Here is a 14178-nt window from a genome sequence, read left to right as displayed (position 1 = left end):
TGATTCGTTGGCTTATGGCCCACTCTGTAACTGATCTTTACCAGGACTGGCTGGGGGGTCCTACCTAGCCTGTCCTATACTCAGATTGGTTAGGGAGCTCACCTGGTAATTAACAAGGAGCACATGAGCTAGCCTATAAAATCCCCAGAATACAGAGCCTCAGGTGGAAACGCCTGATCAACAAGAGCCTGGAGAGGAGCACAAACTTAGAGCAGTGGTTCATGTATTGAGAACTTACTAGGTTCATATGAAAGGTTGTACTGACCTGGTAGCACTGAGCTGATAACACTGAAGACCAAGAGAAATGGAAGAAATGAAGATGAAGAACACTGGCTGAGAGCCGAGAGGAGTGACCAACAGCTGAATCCCCCAAATGACATCAATGAGTTTCCTGTTTGAAAGCTTCCTGGTGGGCGAGAATGGACATTTGTTTTCAGAAGGAGTAAGCTGGTCCGTTTTGAGACATAAGCGGATATTGAGACCCCATGCTGGACGCTTCCAGAACCTCACCCTTTGCATATATTTGTTTCTGTTTATATCCTTTGTTATTAAAGTTGTTACTGCAGTTATGTTGGTTCCATGAATTCTTTGTTACTGTTCCAGTGCATTATTAAACCCAGTAGAGAAATAGTGCTGTGGGGGAGGCATCTGATGTCAGAAGTGGTGGGGGATTTGGAGAACAAAAGTATATTTGACCTCTGCCTTCATATTTTTTTTTTCATATGAATAAACTTTGTGCGGATTCTTATAGTCAGAGCTACTATTATACTACCCTAGTCTCCATTTTGTTTCTCCTTGCCTCTTTTAGGTAAAAATTAGCTGCTTTTATTAGCTTCTCATTTATCTTTCAAGTGCTAAGTTGAGTCAATGCAAATATATTTATGTATTTTGGGGCTCTTATGTTTCCCCTTTCTTACACAAAAGCAGCATGTGTTGTTGTTGTTAAGTGCTATCAAGTCAATTCTAACTCATAGCAACCCCATGTGACAGAGTAGAGCTGCCCCATAGGGTTTTCTTGGCTGTAATCTTTATGTAAGCAGATCACCAAGTCTTTCTCCCATAGAGCCACTAGATGGATTTGAACCATCAGCCTTTTCGTTAGCAGCCAAACACTTAACTGTTGCACCAACCCCAGGGCTCCTCAATCTATATACGATATTCTGTACCTTACCATTTTCTTTAAATAGAATGGCTTGGAGATCTCTTTATGCTAACACACAGAGGTTGTTCTCATTGTTTTTTTCACTGCTGCATAGTACCCCACTAAGTATTTATAACCATAATTTATGCAACTAGTTCCATATTGCTGGACACTTGACCTATTTTGGATTATTTGCTATTAACAATAGTGCCACATGAATAAGCCTGTACTACTGAAAGATATCATAGTCTTACTTTAAGTACTATATTAATATTTATAGATTAAAATATATGTTTTTCATATATGGATAAGCACTGATTTGACCTGAATGACAGGGAAGAGAGTATAACAAAAAAAAAAAGGTGTTGAAGTGGTCAGTAGTTGAAGAAATAGGGAGAATACATCAGAGATATAACTTGTAACCTGCCTAATCTACCTTAATATTGTGTAACTAAAATGCAAATGGTAGGAGAGATTGAAAACATCTAAATTGGTTCAGAGGACAGATGTGACACAATTTCAGTTCTGCAAACAATGTAATTCTGCTCTCAGGTGCAGGAATAAGAGCACGTATGTATATATAAAATGAATGATTCATTGCCAGGAGAATATGGATCTGGTGCAAATCATCCAAAGACAAAGCCAATATGAAGAAAAATGGAAAATCAATCTGGAAAATCAGTATGAAGAGCAAGTGAAGGAATGTGTATATTTAAGGCACAGTGACATCAGCAAGCCTTAGTAAACAAAGCAAGAGAGCAAATCAATAACATCTGCAAGCTCAACAAAATTAGGGAGAAACAAAAAAACCGGTAAATCCCAAATGATGTTTGTTACCATTCCAAAATGCTGGACCCTCAAAAAGTTGCAATTTGAAGATAAAATTTGACAAAAGAAAAAGTCAAAGCTCAAAAAGGCACATGGTACTACGCTACCAAGTGCACACAAAACATGATAACAATGTAATTTTTCCCCCCTTTGAGGATACGTCACTATTAGCTAAAAGGTAGGCATAGTAGCAGGTCTACTTGTAATAGTTTGGTCATGTCCCCAGGGGAGCTAGCTACCTGCCTCTGGTCTCGTGTCTTTAATGCATTCAGGGTATTGCTTTCAAGCTAATTTGCTACGTGTAATATGCAATGACTCTCATTATATAGAGAGTAAAAAAACAATTTAGTCTGACTTTCAAAACCCTCCACACCCTCTAGGCCAAAATACAACCTCAGTGTAGCCTACGTTTTAGCCAAAACGTGTCATTCTTCCCACTTATTCTGTGATTTGCTGCCTTGATGTTTTCGATTGTGTTGTTCATTCTTGCTTTATTCTCATCATTTCTCCCAAACCTCTACATACATTTCCACTCTTTTAATACCAACTCAAATGTTCATTCTTCTTTTTCTTCTTCTTTTTTTTAATTGTACTTTAGATAAAGGTTTACAGAACATACTAGCTTCTAATTAAACAGTTAGTACACATATTGTTTTATGACATTGTTTAACAACCCCAAAACATGTCAACACTCTTCCCTCTCGACCTGGGTTCCTTATTACCAGCTTTCTTGTCCCCTCCTGCCTTCTCTAGTCCTTGCCCCTGGGCTGGTGTGCTCATTTAGTCTTGTTTTGTTTTATAAGCCTGCCTTTAATCTTTAAGGTGAACCTCAGGAGTGACTTCATTTCTGAGCTAATAGGGTGTCCTGGGACCATACTCTCGGGGTTTCTTCAGTCTGTAAGACGAGTAGGTCTGGTCTTTTTTTTCGTGAGTTAGAATTTTGTCCTACATTTTCCTCCAGCTGCGTCTGGTACCCTCTATTGAGATCCCTGTCATAGCAGTCAGTGGTGGTAGCCAGGCACCACCTATCTGTACTGGACTCAGTCTGGTGGAGGCCATGGTAGTTGTGGTCCATTAGTCCTTTGGAGTAATCTTTCCCTTGCATCTTTACTTTTCTTCATTCTTCCTTGCTCCCGAAGTGGTGAGACCCGGTGGAGTATCCTAGATGGCCACTCGCAGGCTTTTAAGACCCCAGACGCTAATCACCAAAGTAGAATGTAGAACATTTTCTTTATACACTATGTTACTCCAACTGAGCTAGCTGTTCTCTGAGACCATAGTCCGCACACCTCAGCCCAGCAATTCAGTCCCTCAGGGAGTTTCGATGTGTCTATGGAGCTTCCATGACCTTGCCTTGGACAAGTTGCACTGGCTTCCTCAGTAGTGTGTACTGCCTTACCCTTCACCAAAGTTACCACTTATCTATTATCTATTTAGGGTTTTTCCATCCCCACCCCTCCTCACCCTTGTAACCATCTAAGATTGTTTCTTTTTATGTGTAAACATTTTCATGAGTTTTTATAGTAGTGGTCTCATACAATATTTGTCCTTTTGTGATGGACTTATTTCACTCAGCATAATGCCTTCCAGATTCATCAATGTATGAAATGCTTCACAGATTCATTATTGTTTTTTATCATCCTGTAATACTTCAATGTGTGTATGTACAACAGTTTGTTTATCCATGCATCTGTTAATGGGCATCTAAACTGTTTCCATCTTTTTGCTATTGTGAACAATGCTTCAGTGAACATGGGTATGCATGTGTCTATTCGTGTGACAGCTCTTATTTCTCTAGGATATATTCCTAGGAGTAGGATTGCTGAATCATATGATATCTCTATTTCTAGCTTTCCAAGGAAACACTATATTGTTTTCCAAAATGGCTGTATCACTTTGCATTCCCACCAACAGTGCGTAAGAGTTCTGATCTCCCCACAGCCTCTCCAACATCAAATGCTAATTCTTGTATGAAGCCTTCTCTGATCACTCCAGTAGAAATGATAAGTAACCCCTTGATCTTCTAGTATTTTCTTCATCTCTTAGTAGTACCTATAGCATTCAATTGGATTTATGAAAAAAGTCCCTATTATGATGTAAAATCCTTAAACATAAATATAATATCTAAGTCATATTTGTACACACAAAAATATGTTCACAACCAAATGAAAATACATTCTTATCTAGAAGTTGTATTTGTCAGATTGAGAAAAACCTTCCATTTTTCTGCCCTCAGAAATGTAAATACCTGTATGATAATCCAAAGAGAGAGTTTTTAATAAGATGGAAAATAAAACAATTGAATGGATAGAGGAAGAAATTAAAACATTTCTTTGTATTCCTCCTACCTTTCCCCATTTGGAGTGGAAATTTAAAAAAATAAAGATTTTTTTCTACATCCTACCATCTTCATAATTTTGAGCACAGAAACAACAACTATGGTTTCCAGAGATAGTCTTTTTGGAAGCTAGAAAGTACCAGGGTAATTATTCCTGGAGAACATACCATATTTTGTCAAAGTTAATAGGATGAGGTTAATTATATTATGCATCATGTTATATAACACTATATATATATATATATATAAAACACTAAGATAGAAAAAGCACTGCCAATTAAACTATAATATGACATTGACTGTAAGGTAAATACAGCCTAATGCGGAATCTTAAAAACTATGGAATATGCTAGTTTAAAGAAAGAAATTTATTATTAGACTTACTTAAACACAATATTTTTATGTAGTCAATGTTATTATATATCCAACCAAATAAAGGGAAACATATCAATTAGAACAGGAGAAGGGGTGATGAATGGGGGCAGGGGGAGAGGTGACCACTTTTCCCCCCTTCAGTTGCAGTGTAAGTCTAGCTATGAATGTTTTTGAGATAGACAACTTCATTCTGTAGCTGTATGGAAACAATGGGGGGGTTAGCATTCTTCTTGAGAATGCTATTCATAAAGTCTGCATTGCGACGGCTTGGAAGCTGGCTCAACCCTGTTAATCAATATATTATCTAAACATATTCATCACCAAAACGAGTATATACCATTCCGTTTTTTTCTGCAGCCCTTCTGTTACCCTCTGGAACCAAAGAAGAAAATGTCAGCATCACAATTTTGTTACTATTATTATATTTAAATATCATCATGGGTAAAGTTTGCATGTTGAAGTGTAGGCTTCTACATATAGTCTTGCTCTAATTATGCATTGATTTATTCAATGCATAGATTTCTGATTTGTTACTATGTACATCTTTCTTGAAAATATTTTTACATGTATCTTATTTGAATGTTTTATTCTTTAGCCCTTATGAAAATTATTTCTATGGGAGTAATAACTGAAGAATGTAGCTTTGGTGACAATGATCTTAAATTAGGCTAGAAAGAATGTAGTGATAAAATTGCACCTGCTGTTCAATATTATTACCCAGATTCTATAAAAATGAGAGACAAAATCTTTAATCTTGCAAAAATTACCAGGGAATACAAAAAAAAAAAAAAAAAAACCAAACAAACCCGTTGTCGTCGAGTCGATTCTGACTCATAGCGACCCTATAGAACAAAGTAGAACTACCGCTCAGTGTTTCCAAAGAGTGCCTGGTGGATTCAAACTGCCTACATTTTGTTTAGCAGCTGTAGTACTTAACCACTAAAAAAAAAAAAAAAAATGGCACCACTCACTATTAAATTGAATTTTAGATTTTCATTTTCTATAGGACAGAAGCCTCACATAGAATATTTTCTGATACTCCATTATCCACCCAAGTATGAACTGTTTTATAATACTGATGGGACTTGAACTTGTTATTGTAAAAGAAAAGGTACACTATATGAAATGCTAAGCCACGCTGTAATTATTTTTTGTGATTTCTGGTGCTGCATTTTTCCCTGTAAGATAGAGGCAACAGTGTTTTGTAAAATATATGAACTTACTTTAAAATGACAGACACCTCAGTGTTACTTAGTTTTTTACCTTCCATATTCAAGTTTTTGCCAAAAAATACTGTTATAGTATGAAACTACTCTGCCTTTTGCTTTCCATTTCATGGTTCTCAATATAAATAAAATAATCAGAAGTCAGGAATAGTCTTTGTTACACAGAAAATGATAAGAAACAGATCCTTTGTGCAAAAAATCATTTAAAAAAAAACCCGCTTCCTGAAGATTTTTAATTGTTTGAAATCAATAGACTTTATTTTTCAGCTATTTTAGATAAACATAATTGAAAAGAGCTTAATTCTTGCATTTTTATTTTTAAACTCAGAAATAGCAAATAAAGTTAACATCACTTTCTGATACAACCCTTTGAAAATGAAAAAGTTGTTGCAATTCAGCTCTTTTTCAAATCATTGCTTCATCTTATAAACAAACAGGAAATACATAAGGGATGAATTCAATTGATCTTGTGCTATTGAAATATCACAGCATATCTTCAGATTTAGGAAATGAGAAACCCATTAGGTTGCCAGCTGTTGTCATCGTCAACTTAGTCTATATCTCTGGAGACTTGACAGATGAATGCAGGAAATAAATCAAAGAGAATAAAAAGAAAGTAAGTATATGTTTAAAACAACAACAATGGCTACAGACTCAGAAGGAAACCACAAGAAAAGCTTCAATATGTCTTAATAAAATTTAAAAAAGTATTTGGTAGTAACAAGGCAAAAACATGACAACAGTATAAAGCAAAAAAAAAAAAAATATCCTTGGAGCATAAATGTGATGATTAGAAATATCATTAAAGCAAAGCATCTGTTGGAATCCTTTGCAAGGCACCCAACTCGCCCATAAAAAAACACATAAATGAGGGCTTATATTACTGATGCTGCTGTTTTAAGACTAAACTTAACATGATTTGCATTTAAATAACATACAAATTATATATGAGAAAGCTGTAAAACTTAAAAAATGGTAGTGATGCTACTCTGGGTTTAAAGGAGATCATATGTAAATAGGTGAGTGAATATTTATTATGCAGTCCCCATTAGATGTCCATTTGATATTACTTGCTGAAGTAGAAAACATATATTTTGATAAAACACAGAAAATAGAAAAAAAAAGAAGAATTAGTGGAAAACTACGGAGATGCCACTTTTAATTAACTGTCATAATGAATTATTAAGTTAATAGAACTTCCCAAAATGGAGATTTACATATTAAAACATTAGGCTCATTATTTCCTAAGATTGTGAGATTTCCGCTCAGTAAAACTGGTCATGTTGTTTCCGTTAATGATTGTCTGACCATTACACACACACAGCTCATCCTAGGAGGATTAAGTAGAACTCTACAGCAGAGCTAAAAACTAAAGGAGCTGGTTAATATACTGAACCCTGCTGGTTTAGCCCGTGTAGGCACAGGCTGTGCCTGAACATGAAATGCTGGAATAATTGGAAGCAGTTGTTAGGATGATTCCCACACAAAAATCTATTCTTCCTAGCATTATCTGGGTAGTTCAGGCAAATATATCCATTTAAAACAAAGTTTGCTGTTGATTGCCTGATTTTTTTGTATCACTTCACTTGTACACTAAGACTATGCTGCAGCCCGAGATTTTATGTCATATGTCTGGTTAACAAAAAATATAAGGAAAATTTGGATATGGCATGTAACATTATTCAGTCAAGAAATAAACTCCAATCTTCATATATTATAATTGTAGGTGTACCAAGGGCCAAGTTAGTCTTCTCATTATGTATATGTCTGAAGGGAAAAACAAGCATATATCTCAAAAAAATCACGTATTATTTGATTTTTGTCCCTAAAAGATTTCATTAATTTTATGTAATTATAACTAGCTCCAACTATAATTTCAAAAGGCTGCTTTATTTTTTAATAATTTGGGGAAGAGCATTTTTTGAGTGGGATGAAAATAAATAACTTTAATGATAAACTGAAAAAGTTGTTTATTGGTCAGTTTGGGACTTTGTCAACATTAGCTGAAGCGATTGCTCTAAGAAAAATAGATATTGAAATACAAGAAGCAAATTCCTTTTAATGAATAAAAGTGAAACAATCTAGCATTTATAATCCACTATGGACATGGACTGTCAGTTTGTCATACTGTAGGGGCTTGTGTGTTACTGTGATGCTGGAAGCTATGCCACTGGTATTAAAATAGCAGCACAGTCACACACAGTGGACAGGTTTCACCTGAGCTTCCAGACAGTCTGGGAAAAATGGCCTGGCGGTCTACTTCTGAAAATAATTGGCCGGTGAAAACCTTATGAACAGCAGTGGAACATTCGCTGATATAGTGCCAGAAGATGAGCCCCTCAGGTTGAAAGGCACTCAAAAGATAACAGGGGCAGAGATGCCTCCTCAAAGTACAGTATACTTTAATGACATGGATGGAGTCAACTTACAGGCCCTTCTTTTGCTGATGTGGCAGGACTTAAAATGAGAAGAAACAGCTGCAAACATCCATTAATAATCAGAACCAGGAATGCATGAAGTATGAATCTAAGAAAATTGGGAATTGCGTGAAATGAAATGGAATGCATAAACAGATATCCTAGGCATTAGTGAGCTGAAATGGACTTGTATTGGCCAGTTTGAATCAGGCAATCATATGCCAGAAATGACAAATTGAAGAGGAATGGAATTGCATTCATCATCAAAGGAACATTTCAAGATCTATCCTTAAGTATAATGTTGTCAGTGATAGGATAATATCCATACAGCTACAAGGTAGACCAGTTAATACAACTGTTATTAAAATTTGTGCACCAACCACTAAGGCCAAAGATGAAGAAATTGAAGGTTTTTACCAACTTCTACTATCTGAAATTGATCAAACATGGAATCAGGATGCACTGATAATTACTGATGATTGGGATTCAAAAGATGGAAACAAAGAAGGATGGGAATTTGGAAAATATGGCCTTGGCAACAGAAATGATGCCAGAGATCATGTGGTAGAATTTTGCAAGACCAAACACTCCTTCATTGCAAACGCTTTTTTCAACAATGGAAAACAGAAACTATACAGGTGAATCTCACTGGATGCATATACAGGAATCAAATCAACTACATTGCAGAAAGAGATGACGAAAAAGCTCAATATCATCAGTAACAACAAGGGCAGGGGCTGATGGCAGAACAGACCATCAACTGCTCATATGCAAGTTCGAGTTGAACTGAAGAAAATTAGAATAAATCCACAAGAGCCAAAGTATGATCTCAAATATATCCCACTTGAATTTAGAAACCATTGCAAGAATAGATTTGACTCATTAAACACTAATGACTGAAGTCAAGACGGGTTGTGGAATGACATCAAGGTCATCATACAAGAAGAAAGCAAGAGGTCATTAAAAAGACAGGAAAGAAAGAAAAGACCAAAATGGATTCCAGAGAAACTCTGAAACTTGCTGTTGAACGTCAAATAGCGAAAGTGAAGGCAAGAAATGATGAAGTAAATGAGCTGAACAGAACATTTCAAAGGGTGGCTCGAGAAGACAAAGTATTATAATGACATGTGCAAAGACCTGGAGTTAGAAAACCAAAAGGGAAGAATATGCTCTGCATCTCTCAAGCTGAAGGAACTGAAGAAAAAATTCAAACCTCGAGTAGCAATAGTGAAGGATTCTATGGGGAAAATACTGAAGTACACACAGTCACTGTACCAAAAAGAATTGGTGGAGGTTCAATCATTTCAGGAGGTAGCATACCATCAAGAACCGATGGCACTGAAGGAAGAAGTCCAAGTTACACTGAAAGCATTGGTGAAAAACAAGGCTCCAGGAATTGACGGAATACCAATTGAGATATTTTAACAAAGGGATGCAGCACTGGAAGTGCGCTCTCGTCCATGCCAAGAAATTTGGAAGTCAGCTACCTGGCCAATTGACTGGAAGAGATCCATATTTATGTCTATTCCAAAGAAAGGTGAGTCAACCAAATGTGGAAATTATCGAACGATACCATTAATATCACACGCAAGTAAAATTTTGCTAAAGATTACTCAAATGTGGTTGCAGGAGTTCATCAACAGGGAACTGCCAGAAATTCAAGCTGGATTCAGAAGAGGATGTGGAACCAGGAATATTATTGCTGATGTCAGATGGATCCTGGCTGAAAGCAGAGAATGCTAGAAAGATGTTTACCTGTGTTTTATTGACTATGCAAAGGCATTCGACTGTGTGGATCATAACAAATCATGGATAACGTTGCAAAGAATGCTAGTTCCAGGACACTTAATTGTGTTCTTGAGGAACCTGTATATAGATCAAGGGGCAGTCATTCAAACAGGACAAGGTGAAACCGCATGGTTTAAGGTCAGGAAAGGTGCACTTCAGGGTTGTATCCTTTCACCATATTTATTCAACCTGTATGCTGACGAAATAATCTGAGAAGCTAGATTTTTGAAGAAGCAGGGGGCATCAGGATTGGAAGAAGACTCATTAACAACCTGCTTTATGCAGATGACACATCTTTGCTTGCTGAAAGTGCAGAGAACTTGAAGCAATCACTGATGAAGATCAAAGGCCACAGCTTCAGTATGGATTATACCTCAACATAAAGAAAAAACTCCTCACGACTGGACTAATAAACAACATCACGATAAATGGAGAAAAGATTGAAGTTGTCAAGAATTTCATTTTACTTGGATCCACAACCAACACCCATGGAAGCAGCAGTCAAGAAATCAAAAGGCGTATTGCATCGGGCAAATCTACTGCAAAAGACCTCTTTAAAGTTTTAAAAAAGAGAAGAAGTCACTTTAAGGACTAAGGTGCACCTGACCCAAGCTGTGGTGTTTTCAATAGCCTCGTGTGCATGCAAAAGCTGGACGATGAATAAGGAAGACCGAAGAATTGATGCCTTTGAGTTGTGGTGTTGGTGAAGAATATTAAATATACCGTGGACTGCCAAAAGAACGAACAAATCCTTCTTGGAAGCAGTATAGCCAGACTGTTCCTTAGAAGCAAGAATGGTGAGACTATGTCTCACATGCTTTGGACATGTGATTAGGAGGATCAGTCGCTGGAGAAGGACATCATGCTTGGTAAAGTGGAGGGTCAGGGAAAAAGAGAAAGACCCTCAATGAGATGGATTGACACAGTGGCTGCAACAATGGGCTCAAGCATAACAATGATCATGAGGATGGAGCAGATCTGGGTAGTGTTTCATTCTGTTGTACATAGTGTCGCTATGAGTCAGAACTGACTTGAGTGCACCTAGCAATAACAACATGAACCTGGGTAGCCTGTTCTTTTTATTGTAGCATACATGGTAATTTATTAACCATTTATTGAACAGGTATTATTTGATTACTCAGCACGAATTTGGTCCGATTTTTAATTTAATCTGCCAACAGACATTTTTAAAACCATTATTACCAGTTTATACAAAAGTCAGAGGTTTTACAGTTACTGTCTTCAGAGTGATTGCAAACTATTTGTGAAGGAAAATTAGATAAATGGGAAAATAAAAACTAAAGTGGTACTGAACCAAAATAAATTTCATGCAATGATAATTTAACCCAGAGATTGGAAAAATATTGGGGGACTAGAATAGTTTTGGGAAACTTCTCAGGGGGTATGGAGTTTAACCTGGAGAAGTCTAACATACATAAACAGTTTAGAGAAAAATTTTAAAGGGCATGATATAATTTCTCTGAAATATATGCTATAGAGTACTGTTTTTCAAACATTCCGACAGAAATGTAAACCATCCTTTAAACAGAACTATATGCAGAGGCCCAATACATAAAAAACAATGACAACAACAACAAAAACACACATACGCATTGAGCTGCCGCAGTTAAAGTGGTCTCTCATCTCCCATGTTTACACGTCAACACCCTTATTTAGTTCTTAATTTAAATAACACTTTTACTTTCTTCCCACTACATACAGAAAATGGAAATCTGATCATGCTTTCTTTCTGTCTTTGTCTCTCTCTCTCTTTCTCTCCCTCTTCCTCCTTTCCTTCTCCCCTCATTCTCCCTCTCTCTTTTCCTCTCCCTCTCCAGCTTATTAACTATTAATGACTTTACAGTGAACTTAGAATAAAATGCAAGCTTAGAGGGTATGCAAGGTCTTTCAGGACATGACCCCTACTTTGCTTTTCATTCTCTTCTCTCATCTCTCTTGATGTTGCACTCCTTGTTCTAACCGTAGAACTACTTGGAGTTTCCAAACAATCAGGTTGTTAAATATTTAAATTAGACACAGGAGAAAACTATATAATATTGATTTTTTTCCAAAGATACTTTGTTAAATATATTCTTAATTTTTTTTTAATTTTATTGTGGTGAAAATATACATAACAAAGCATTTGCCAATTCAACAATTTCTACATGTATAATTCAGGGCCATTGATTACATTTTTCATGTTGTGCAACCATTATAAGTACATTCTTTTTAATTAAGCTGTTTAGGTATGCTGTGAAATAAAAGGCTGGGACATCCACCCATTCAACAAACATTTAATGGACTTTTCTTATATGAATTATGAGATGGTAACATTAAAAAAAATAATGATGATAGGTTTGCAGACATATAATGATTTTAGGACCTATTAATGATTCAAAAAAATGTGTTGCATATTTGAGTCACTCTCAAGAATCTCTCAAAGGACATGATTTACGTTCAAGGGTAATCTTTTTCACTAATATCTGCGTTTCTTAAGTCTGGTAAATATCATATGTTTACTTATAGAATATATGCCTTACTCAGTTTTCTTTCTTGGATTCCATAGAGTATATATTCCATGGTTCCTTTTGTAATTTGATGGAGGTGTCGAAGATGTCAATGACTCTCATTAAAGTTTCCTTACTGGGCCTGCACAAACTACTTTTTTCCTCATTAGTAGATAGATCTTCACAAGGAGAAAGTAGTCAAAGGATTTACATGGTTGATTTTTTTGAAATGGGAGAGTGTATTTAAAGGTAAAAGGTCATTGGGTGGTGCAAAAGTTTACACTTGGCTACTAACAAAAAGGTTCCCAGTTTGAACTCACCCAGAGGCACTACGGAAGAAAGATCTGGCAATACGCTTCCGTAAGATTATAGCCATTGAATTCCCTATGAAGTTTAATTTTACTCTGAAACTCATGGGATCACCTTAAGTCAGGATCAACTCCATGACAATGGATGGTAGTAATAGTTTAAAAGGAATTCATGGAAAGTTCATTTCATGTACATTGTTTTGAATTCTTTGCTGAGTGCATGTGGTTGAAACAATAAAACTTGAGCTGGAAGAATTACAAGTGATTTTCAAAAGCCTAGGCTTATAGAAAATTTCCTGTAAACCAGTGATTCTCAACTGGGGGCGATTTTTGCCCCCAGAAAACATTAGACAATGTCTGGAGACATTTTTCATTTTCACAACAGGATTTGTGTGGGGGGTGCTACTGGCATAGTGAGGGTAGAGGCCAGTGATCCTGATAAACATTCTGCAACACACAGGCCAGCCCCCACAATGTAGAATTATGTAGCCCAAAATGTCGGGAGTGCCCAGGTTGAGAAGCCCTGATCTAAAAACTCCAGCATAAAGTCAGTTTATTATATTCCCATTTGTTTTAGTAAGTGGGTCTTTTTTACTTAGAATCACGGGGATTCATCTGCACATGCTATAAGTACACGCTGTTGCTTTTGTTGCTGCTGGTTTTTTTTTTTTTTTCCCTCAAGACTTAGCTCAAAGGCCATATAATATATTTAGTTATTATTATTGTACTGTAGATGAAGGTTTACAGAAAAGGTAGCTTCTCATTAAAAAATTAGTACACATACTGTTTTGTGACATTTGTTACCAACTCTACAACATGTCAACACTCTCCCCTTCTTGACCTTGGCTTTGGTATTACCAGCTCTCCTGTCCCCTCCTGCCTTCTCATCCTTGCCCCTGTGCTAGTGTGCCCCTTTAGTCTCGTTTTGTTTTATGGGCCTTTCTAGTCTTTGCCTGAGGGTGAGCCGCAGGAGTGATTTTATTACTGAGCTAAAAGGGTGTCCAAATGTATGCCTGTGGAAGAAGCAGGGAAAATGCCCACTGAGATAAGGAAGATCAAACTGGTGTACAGTTCCTAGCTCTGCCACCAAATTGTCATGTGAAGTGAGATTTGCCACTTCATATCTCTGAATCCCAATTTTCTTTTCTATAGTTCAAGAGGGTTGGACTAGTTGGACTGAATTCCTTTCTTCCAGCTCTAATTGTCTATGTTCTATCCTCAATTTTAAGATTTCCTCTAGCAAATTTGGT

The sequence above is a fragment of the Elephas maximus genome, chromosome X, assembly GCF_024166365.1.
Source record: "Elephas maximus indicus isolate mEleMax1 chromosome X, mEleMax1 primary haplotype, whole genome shotgun sequence".
Taxonomy (NCBI): Eukaryota; Metazoa; Chordata; class Mammalia; order Proboscidea; family Elephantidae; genus Elephas; species Elephas maximus.
Note: the sequence above shows the minus strand (reverse complement) of the source record.